At 49.8% G+C, this 10786-nt stretch overlaps 1 non-coding gene and 2 pseudogenes across 1 annotated transcript; all 3 read left to right on the forward strand.

Moving 5' to 3' along the window:
- Nucleotides 1–211: 211 nt before the first annotated feature.
- On the forward strand, nucleotides 212–1784 carry LOC134368341 (transcriptional repressor p66-alpha-like; annotated as a pseudogene).
- A 1152-nt stretch (nucleotides 1785–2936) lies between these two features.
- On the forward strand, nucleotides 2937–3127 carry LOC134368873 (U2 spliceosomal RNA). Its single transcript, XR_010022559.1, has one exon. It is a non-coding gene; the product is annotated as a U2 spliceosomal RNA (small nuclear RNA).
- A 2862-nt stretch (nucleotides 3128–5989) lies between these two features.
- Nucleotides 5990–8082, forward strand: LOC134368342 (transcription factor E2-alpha-like; annotated as a pseudogene).
- The last annotated feature ends 2704 nt before the right edge of the window (nucleotides 8083–10786 follow it).

Raw genomic sequence — 10786 nt, forward strand, 5'->3', positions numbered from 1 at the left:
TAAATATATATAATAAGTTATATTTAAGTCTTACAGCAAGGGTGCTGATGAGCTAGTGTGGACAGGCGACCTTGCCTTTCAGAGCCCTCTAGTGTTTTGGGGGCCTCAGGCCAGGCTCATCGACCTGCTGTGCATGTCTCAGGTTGTAACACCAATGCTGGGCTCCAGTTGTGCGGCCGAAGGTTGCATTATGTGGCTAGTGGCACTGGCCTTGATGGAAACAAGCAATGAGGCCCTCATCAAAAGTAGTCCTGAAGAATGAGAAAGGATGATCAAGCAACTGATAGAAGAATTAAGATCAGAGGAAGCAAAACTCATCTTGTTGAAAAACTTGCCACAGTGTCAAATGCAGAAGGAAGCCACTGCCCAGAAGCCAACAGGCTCCACTGGGAGCACCATGACCACCCGTCCTCTGCTTGTGCAGGGCACCCAAAACATTCCTGCTAGCAAGCCGTCACTTCTGACCTCTTCAACTTGAATGCCGGGCAGCATGATCACGCTTCTGCTGGTCCGGGAAGGGCAGCAGGCATCCTCAGTGCTGGTGCTGCAGGTGACCTAACAGGTGGTCATAGCCCCACTCGTCAGGGGATCCCAGCAAATCCACAACATCAGACAACATTCTAGCATGGGGCACTGCCCCTCCTCCTGGACCCCAGGGTGTCCGTGCCCAGAGTTCAAATTCAGGGATAGAGAGTCATCCAGCAAGGACTCATCCGTGTCGCCAACGTCCCCAACACCATGCTGTTCATCAACATCCTGCAGCCCTCCTCAGCGTCATTAAAGTGTTCACGACCAACTCTGCTCAGACCAACTCCACCTCCACCAGCGTGGCCTCCATGATCACCTCCAATGAGTCTCCAGGCAGCCAAGAGGTGGCCGCCGAGCTCCTGCTGTGCAAACAGCTAGAGAAGATGCTGCTTGAGATTCCCCCTCCCAAGCCCCTCACCCCAGAGATAAATTTCCTGCCCAGTGCTGCCAAGAAGTTCGTCTACCTAGTTGGCCTGGAGGAAGTGGTGCAGAACCTACTGGAGACGCAAGCAAGCCGGATGTTTGCCGCCCTTGTGCTGTCCCAGGAACCTTCCATGTGCGTGCACTGCAAGATGGCCTTCGCAAGCCGCAAGGGCGGGGCCATCATGTGCGAGAACAGGCGCTCAAGGTGGAGGGCACTAGCTGGCTCAAGGCCACCTTTGTGAAGGCGCTACAGCGGGAGCGTGCGATCAAGCAGCGCCTCCTGCAGCAGGACGCCGCGCCTGCCACCGCGCTGCACCCACACTGAAGCAGCTCATAAAACCCCACTGTAAGTTGGTGCTCGGCTCAGGAGAGGCTCGCGACTGGAGTAACAGAGCTGTGCTACTGGCCTCCAGCCAGCTGTCCTGGGGCTCAGGCACGATGACCCATGGTGTCCTGTACACGTTTAGCCAGCCCCCAAACTGCAAAACACGGCCTCGGGCACGGCCCTGGTCAGGAGGACTGGCAGACATTCCAAGAGAGCCTTGAGCACCGGAAGGGGCAGCACCGCCTCCACCTGGAAGAAGACGTCCCTGAACACCCAGTACCCTTGCGTTTGTCCCCAGAGTTTGGCAGTACCCAAGACGTCCTCGGCCGTGGACCGCCAGCGAGAGTACGTCCTTGATGTGATCCTGCCACGCTCCACCCTCCAGTCAGCCACGTGGGATAGTGCCAGCCAGGACAGGTGGAGGACAGGCTCCCTCCTCACTGTTACCTGGCCCCGGTCTAGAAGGACACACTGTGCCGCCCTCCACTGTGCTCACCCTACAGAGTGAGTGACGGCCGTTCTGCACAAGCGACACCTCGATTCTTGGCTGCAAAGTCTATTCGCGGCTGGGAGATGCTGCTTCACAGGCGGACGAGGATTACAACTGGGGGACCTTTCCACGGGGCTTTCTTCTTTGATCTCTTTCCCTTTACTTTGCCTAACACCAGCAGTCAAGTGGACCTCCGGGGCTGGTTCTGCCCCAGGCCGCCTCCTTTTGCCCCCAGCAGGGCGCAAGGGAGGCTCACCGTGGACACTGTGACAGGTCTGAGCAAGGCTGGTTTCCCGGGGCTCCTGACTCCAGCAAGGCGTTTCCTTTTGTTTTTGTTTTTCCCTGTCTTCAGCCCCCAATCTGTGGCTGCGTCCGTTCAGGGCAAACTCTAGGTTGAAAGATTTTTGGTTTCTTTAAGCACCTCATGATGATGAAGTTAAAAGTAAACCGAGCAGACCCGGGGTCTCTGTTGTGCACACGTAGTCCCGCCGCCCCCGTGTGCTGGAGGGTGGGCGGCCGCGGCTACATGAACCTTAGGAGTGGCAGAGGCAGGAAGCGCCAGCGCAGCCTCGCTCCTGCCAGAAAGCCTCCCTTGCTGCGCCTTCCTGAGACCCCCCAACCCCCCAGGCTCAACTGAAGAACAAACTGAAATCCAGACCCGGCCAGAGAGTAGGGATCCCAGAAGCTGCGCGCTGCCCACAACGGAGGGAGGAGAGAATCCGCAGCGACGCCCTGAAGCCTGGCCAGGAAGTCGGAGGGGAGGGTTGCTGTGTGGTTTTTTCTTGTGTGGCTACTGGTGGTGGTTTACTGTATTTTTTTTTTTTTTCCTTTTCTGTTCCTATTCATTTTGATGGACACAGTCTTAGGCCACCCTGGCCTGCGTTGCTCTCTGGTGACCTCGCACAGTTGCGTCTGGGCTGGGAGGCGCCGTCCAGGTGTGCGGTGAGCTGCTCCCCCAGACTGAGGATTTCTGTTTGGGTCTAGCTAGCTAGAGCCTTTCCTTAAAGCTGAGGTTGCTGGCAGGGCTCGCTTTCACACTTCCTCCCCCTACCCCACCCCCTTTAGTGTCTACAGAAATGTTTTGTAAAGGATCAGGTCCTCTTTTAGTTTGGGGTTTTTTTTTTTTTTTTTTCTTTCTTTCCCCTCCCACTCTCTAAAAACCAGTTCCACATCGCTTCTCGACCTTTTGGCCAAGATCATGTGTAGTATCTATTTTATCAGTTTAATATCTGATACGTCCTGTATCGGAGGACAGTATATTAAATGGATTTTGGGAGCAGGGACAGGGAACGTGAGCTTGCTCCGTCCAGTCCACGCATCGGCCTGGTATGGCAGTGTCTCCAGGCACAGGTGCACCCCCTCGGGGACATGAGCACTGGTCACGAAAGATCAGAGACGGTGGGGAGAGGGGGGTTGCAGTCCCTCCGCCTGGCGAGGGCTAGACTCGCGGGAAGCTGCTTCGCGTGTGGCCTGATCCTCTTCTGTGCACCGTGAGAGGGAGGCTGGCGGGGTCCCGCCGAGCGCTGCGTGCCCGCCTAGAACCGGGGGGCCCTTTGACCGGCTGCCATCGCCGTCGTCAGGCTCTCCACAGCCCTTTTTCCCATCTTTTCTTTCACTTCGGAGGCCCCGTCTGTCCCCGTCTGTCCCCTCTCTGCGTCTTCTACAAATGTTCTCTTAATATTCTTGCGCATACCTGGCTCACTCCCAAGGACTTGGCTTTCCCTTCCGCTTTCTCAGGGGCTGTCTCTTCTCTGCCACATGCCTCATCCTCTACTATCTGGGTGGGGAGCACGTGTACTTGCTGCTTCTTTCTGCTTCCCATAGCCTTCATAAAAAATAATAAATAAATAAATAAAAAGCAGTTCCACGATGAAAGGCAGAAGTCGTTCCGTGTCTACCGCCAACTGGTCCAGCTCAATGCATAGTGAGGGCGTCGGGTGTCCATGCACAGGTGTACGTCCATGTGAGAACTGGGTCCCTCTGTCCCCCAGTGCAGCTCCAGTCCTGTTTTTCTGTTGATGCAGTTAGGGACTTTAATTTAAAATCCTTAATTTGTAGGCCTGCCTTCTTCAAACACAACTGCTACAACATTCTAATAAAGGCTCACTTAACACACTTGAAAAAATAAATAAAAAGTAAAAAAAAAAAAAGAAAAGAAAAAAGAAAATCTTACAGCAGATTAAAACGGAAATACAACACACCAAAGCTTACGGAGTTTCGCAAAAGTAGTTCAAAGATGAAAGTTTACACCGATAAACTCCTACATTAAAAAAATTAAAAGGAGGATCTTAAATAAGGACCTAACTTTGCACCTGAAGGAACTACAAAAAGAAAAAACTAAGCCCAAAGTTAGCAGGAACAAGGAAATAATAAAGATTAGAGTAAAAATACAGAGAAAAAAAAAAAAACGATCTAAAAACTCGACAAAACTAAACCGGACTTTTGAAAATACAAACAATTGACAAATTTTAAGCTAACCAACAAAAGAGAGGACTCAACCAAAATTATAAATGAAAAAGAAGACATTACAACTGCTACAACAGAAATACAAAGTACTATGAGTTTATTATGAATAAGTGTATGCCAACACAGTGCATAATCTAGAATATAATGGATAAATTCCTAGGAACATGCAACCTACCCAGACTAGGTCATGAAGAAATTTAAAATGTTAACAGATCAATGAGAAAGAGATTAAATCATTCATCAAGAAATTTCCAACAAAGAAAAGCCCAAGACCTGATGGCTTCACTGCTGAATACTATGAAACATTTAAAGAAATAATGCCAGTTTTCCTCAAACTCTTCCAAAAAATGGAAGAGGAGAAAACACTTTCTAGCTTATTCTATGAGGCCAGCATTACTCTGACATCAAATCCAGACAAGGACACTACACGAAAAGAAAATTACTGTCCAATCGCTGTGATGAAAATAGACAGAAAAATCCTCAAATATCAGCAAGCCGAATGGAACTGCACAGTGAAATGTTCACACACCATGGTGAAGTAGGACTTATCCCTGGGATGCAGGAGTGGTTCGACATATGCAAATCAGTAAGAGGCATATACCACATCAACAGAGTGTAGGACTACAATCATATGACCATCTCCGTGGATGCAGGAAAATCATTTGAACATCATCAAAATCATTTGAAATGATGTGAATGGCCTTTCACAATAAAAACTTTCAACAAAATAAGTATAGACGAACAGTACCTCAGAATAATAAAGGCCGGATAGGAAAAGTCAAACTCATAGAATCCAAGTGCAGAATGGTAGTTGCCAGGCGCTCAGGTGTGGGGGCAATGGGGGGATGTTGGTTAAAGGCTACAACCTTTCAGTGACAAGACGCGTAAGTTTTGGGGATCTAATGAACAGTATGGTAACAATAGTTAATACAGTTTTGTATACTTGAAATTTCCTAAGAGTAGATCTTACGTGTTCTCAGCACACACACAAAAATAACTGTGTGCGGTGATGGATGTGCTAACTTCATTGTGGTAATCATTTCCTAGTGCATATGTATATCAAATCACCACGTTCCGTACCTTCAATATAGACCATTTTATTTGTCAATTACACCTCAATAAAGCTAGAAAAAATAAAATATAAGAGCTTACACACAAAAAAACAAATGACCTCTTAAAAAAAAAAGACATAAGAATGTCATGATGACGTTAGGTTAGACAAAAATTAATAAAGCAGGACAGAAAATTTTTTAATTACAGCAATGTTTCCGTTTTACTTCTGACCGAAGTCTATTCCCAATTACTAATTGCTGCCCATTTCCATTTAAATATCTCAGTCATTTATCTACAGTGGAGATCTAACCTAGAAAAAAAAAATCTAAACCTGCCTTTTAGACAGGGAATCTCTTCTCCATTTACTTCAGTTAACTACAGCACAGAAAGAACTGTATAAAATATAAATTAAGATCTTAAATTATTTTTAAACGTAACTAAATTTATAATCAGGATCCGTGCACCGCAGGGACCACGCACGACCCTGCCCCAATGTCCCAGGTGACATGGAGGAGAGGGCCAGGGCCACGCACGGCCTCCAACATGTGACCGTGTGGGGCCGGGTAGTGATGCCTGTTTGTCGGGGAAGGGCCCCCAGTTTCATGCTACTGCCGCCCCCGACACCCCATCCCCCTTCACTGTGTGCCAGGCAGTGCTGTGCGGGGCTGTCTCTAGGCCTCTGTGCCCACCATCACTGCTGGAGAATGAGTCAGCCACAGAGGATGGCACCTGCGGGCACAGACAAGGAAGTCAGCGACCTCGTGGACGTTAGCGTGGTGTTTCTGCTGCCTGTGGCCAGTGGGAAGGGCCGGCCCGCCTCCTTGAAGGTGAGCGGTTTGGAGGTTCGGGTCTCAAGGACTCACCCAGCTCGGGTTCCTGGGGCACCATCAACCAGAACAGTTCCCCCTCTGACCCTAGCCCCACCTACAGTGAAGGGCCCACTTGGGTGATTCCCACGACATTCCTGGGACCTGAACTTGGAGGCGAGGGCGGTGAGCAGAATGCCTATGCCACTTTCAGGAGATACGCGGGTGTTGGCGAATTGACTCAGGCTGGCTTCCTGCCGGGCAAGCTGGCCCTCAGCAGCCCCAGGCCACTGTCCCCTTTGGGCATCAAGGGTGACTCCCAGTACCTACCCCGGCAACCCTCAGTGGAGAGCCGCCGACAGCAGCCTGGAGTCCGCCAGGCCGGGCGGGCTTCAGGCCATGCTGGGCAAAAGCTGGTCTCCCATGCCTCTCCCGCCAGGCCCGTAGCTCAGTGAGCTGTGGCAGTGTGTTTGGTCGCTTGCACCAGCACCAGCGCGTGGGCTACCAGCTGCAGGGAGCAGAGGTGAACGGCGGGCTTCGGGTTGTGTCCACCTTCTCCTTGGCCCTCAGGGCCGCCTACAGCAGCATCTCCAACCACGGGCCATCAGCGGACCAACAGCCTCGTGGGCTCCTGCGGGACCACAGCCTGCAGCTGCACGACGCCCTTGGGAAGGCTCTGGCCTCCACCTACTCCCCGGATCATTCAAGCAATAACTTCTCCTCTAGCCCCTTGACCCCCGTGGGCTCCCCATAGGGCTGGCAGGAATATCGCAGTGGCCCCAAGCAGGAGCTCCCTGTGCCTTAAAGCCCAGCTGCGATGGGGTCCTCACAGCCTGAACAAGATGTTGGAGCACCGGGACAAAAGCATCCACGTGGTCCATGGCAGGGAGTGCAATGTGCACCGGCTGCTGTGTGGCCACAGGACGCTGGCCGCGAGCTCTGCAGGCCCCCTGCTGCAGGGCGGGCGGCACGCTGGCCTGGTGGGAGGCGCCCATTCTGAGCAGGGCCTCGCAGGTAGTGTCGGCCGCCTGCCATCGCAGCCTCCCCAGCTAGCCCAGCGCCCTCCCTGAGCGCTCCCGCCTCCCACAATGGACTGGGCGAGGGGTGCCGCGGCGGGTGCCAGCGCAATCAAGCGGGAGGAGACAGAGGACGAGGAGAACACGTCGGTGGCTGACAGCTCGGAGGAAGAGAAGGAGTCGAAGGCCCCCGGACACAGACGAGCCCAGATGAGGACGACCTTCTGCCCCCAGAGCAGAAGGCCGAGTGGGAGAAGGAACGGCCGGTTGACCAGTACCCCCATGAGCCGCTGGGGATCAGAGACACCGAAGAAGCTTTTAAGGAGCTGGGGCGCATGTGCCAGCTGCACCTCAACGGTGAGAAGCCCCAGACCAACCTGCTCCTCCTGCATCAGGCCTTGTCCTTCATCCTCAACCTAGAGCAGCAAGTGCCAGAGTGGAATTAGAACCCCAAAGTGGCCTGCTTGAAGCGGTGAGGAGAGGAGATAATGTCAGGTGTGGTGAGGCAGCAGGGCAGGAATGTTCTGGTCCTCCAAGGTTTGCTTACAAAACCAGTCAAACGTGAGGTTCTATCTGAACCCGAGCACAAGGTAGGGAGACAGGACTAGCATAGGCGGTGGAGCCAGATAGAGTTGAATGTGCAGCCTGGTCACTAAGCGGAGATGCAGACACAGGAGGGTACTGAGCCGCCTGCTGACGCATGGAAGGTACTGGGGCCTGATTATGAGGCTGGGCTGCAGCTGCAAGGGGGACCAAAGTTCAGGCAAGTCCTCATAGGTTCAATTGCCACAATCCAGGGCAGATAACTTCGAGGTTTCCGGTCTCACTCTTAATTTGGTGGGTGCCCAGGTCATCACTGGTACTTGGGATCTCCTCTTCACCCGAGGTGCAAGGACAAATCTCGTTGTCCTTTTGGACCTGCTACGGCTCTTTTTACTGCAGTTCCTCATTCAGCTGTTGATAGTGGCTGAATAGTGTTGGCCCTTTACCTTTTGGGGGTTTAATTCAGGGGGCGATAATTATTGCAGTGCCTTCTGTCCTTACACTCCCTTGAAGGGGTCTTTTAAGTTTCACGGCTGTCTTGGGCCCCTGTAAGGACAACAGGGAGATCAAAGAAGGGCAATGGTTTGGGGAAGACGGTGGAGAAGGGATGGGAACAAGGGTTTCCTGAGAATGCGTGTGGGCTGAGGGGGTTGTACCAGGCGAGGACAGGGTAGGAATCTTGGGAGAAAGGAGTCAAGGGGAAGACGAGATGGAGCTTGGGAGGTCATCTCACCTTGCCCTTTCCTCTGGACTTGGGTAGAGAGGGGTTCTTCCTCTTCTTCCCCGATTTGGTGTTTCCGGTGAGCTGTGGTTTCCTGGTCTCCTTTGCCATGTCAGCACTGCCCAGTGGTCTGTCCCAGGGCCCCTGGCCTCCATATATATGCCCTGCACAGGACAATGAGCAGGCACAGCCTATGCTTCATTTGGTCAGCAAGCCATTCCCCCAGCCTCCCTAGCCCTGTCCTGGCAGGGGTGGCTCAGACATCACAGTGGCCCATCCTGACTCCTCCAGGAGTGGGGGGAGGCCAGGTGCCCTGGTTGGAAAATGGGTGTTTTCTTAGCAACCGACAGTGCCTTCCGAACAGACCTGCCACACTCCTCATGGTTCAATTCTGGGGGATCACATGGCAAGGAGAGGGTGTCTTCTCCAAGCCCTTCCCCAGGGCCACCTGATTCAGTGGCTCATTCTGTTCTCTCCCACCCTTCACCATTACCTGGATTTTGTATGTCCTACCTACAATCCACCCACGGTAATGTGGCCACGCTTAAATCTAGGTGGAGATATGAATAATCCTACTACCTTCCTAAAAATTTCTCTTAGGTACCCTGATGACCACTCACTTCCTGGCTGCCACCAGGAAACTTTTCCATCCCACTCACTCTTCCCAGTGTCCACAGAGGTCCCCTCAGTTTTGTTTTCCAGTCTGAAATCACTGCCTTCAGGCTGGCAGACTCAGTAAATAAACTCGCTCTTCCGTGTATCCCAGTCTTGTTTCAAATCTGGGGGACCTACTTATCTCAATAGGTGTAGTACCAAGACTTGAATTTTAATAGTGTGTGCAGCAGTGAGGCAGATATTTACATGCCAGAAGTTGTGGTGGATATTCGCATGCAGGAAACTACTATCCAAGAATTATAAATTCATGATAAGGGGAGGGGGATTGCTCAGTATTGTACTTAGGATTCTGGTTAGTGCAACAAGAAAAATTTAGGCTTCCAGATTGGAAAAGAGAACTAAAACTATTTTTGACAGGCCACAAGTTAGTCTATGCAAAAAGCTGTACCTATCTAAAATAGACAACAGTGTCATTTAAAATAGCTTTAGAAAATAAGAATTATGTAGGAAGAAGCTGGGAAATAGTCACATTAATAAACTCAACATCACTATTTCTTAGGAAAATTAAAATCGAAATCACAATGAGAATTCTATACACTATTGGAATGGCTGATATTGGAAAGGTTGGCAAGCATGCAAAATACTGAAACTTTCATCCATACCTGGTGAGATTATAAAATGACACCTTTTCAAAACAATTTGACAGTTTCTTAAAAAGTTAATCATATACCTACAATACACTGCATCCATCCCCCTCTCAAGTATTCATATAAGCCTTTTCAACATTCAAGCTAATCTACCAGGACAGGCAGATCAATAGTTGCTTGGGACTGGTGATACAGGAAGGGGCTGGAGGAAGGAATTACAAAAGGATAGGAGGAACCTTTTAAGGGTAATGGATATGTTTACTATCTTGACCATGGTGATGGTTTTCCTGGTGTATAGATATGTACAATTTTCAAATTAGACACTTTGGGAAATTCATTGAATGTCAATGTCAAAAATACCTTAAAAAAACTCTATTTTAAAATTATATTCTCTGCAGAGTAAGGCAACTTTTTAAAAGACTAAAGATAAGAGATTTGTGGGGAGAGTATTTTGTCACTTGAATTATGTAGATATACCGAGATATGGTGGTGACCAAAGTCAAGGCTGGCTTTTATTCACTCTTATCACTGTTGTAAAATTCTCCATAGGGATTCAACTTCCACTTCTGGGAAGATGGAGTAAATGAGTTTTCCCCCATTTCTCCTGCTAAGTACAACTAAACACTCAGAACAATATATGTAAATCAAGCAAAAGAAGACTGAACAGTGGAGAGAGAAATGCAGGCTGGTGAAGACCTTGGCGTCCAAGGAATAACACAGTGGTGAGTTCCTCGGGTTTTCCTTATGCCTCATATATCTCAGAAATGGAGCTTTAACAAAAACACTATCTACAACCTAAGGAACCAACAAACAAAGAAACCAAACAGTAAATCAGAAAGCAAGGAACAAAAGACACCTAAGACAACCAAACAACCAATAAAATGCTAGGAATAAATCAACACCTTTCAATAACAACTCTTAATGTTAAAGGCTTAAATTCCCCAATTAAAAGACACAGACTGGCTGACTGGATCAAAAAGCAGGACCCAACTATATGCTGCCTACAAGAGACCCACCTCACCCATAAAGATTCACACAGACTAAGAGTGAAAGTATGGAAAAAGATTTACTATGCAAACAGAAAAGAAAAACGAGCTGGAGTGGCTATTCTTATATCTGACAAAATAGACTTTAAACTAAAAACCATAAAAAG

This window comes from Cynocephalus volans, chromosome X (genome assembly GCF_027409185.1).
Source record: "Cynocephalus volans isolate mCynVol1 chromosome X, mCynVol1.pri, whole genome shotgun sequence".
Lineage (NCBI taxonomy): Eukaryota > Metazoa > Chordata > Mammalia > Dermoptera > Cynocephalidae > Cynocephalus > Cynocephalus volans.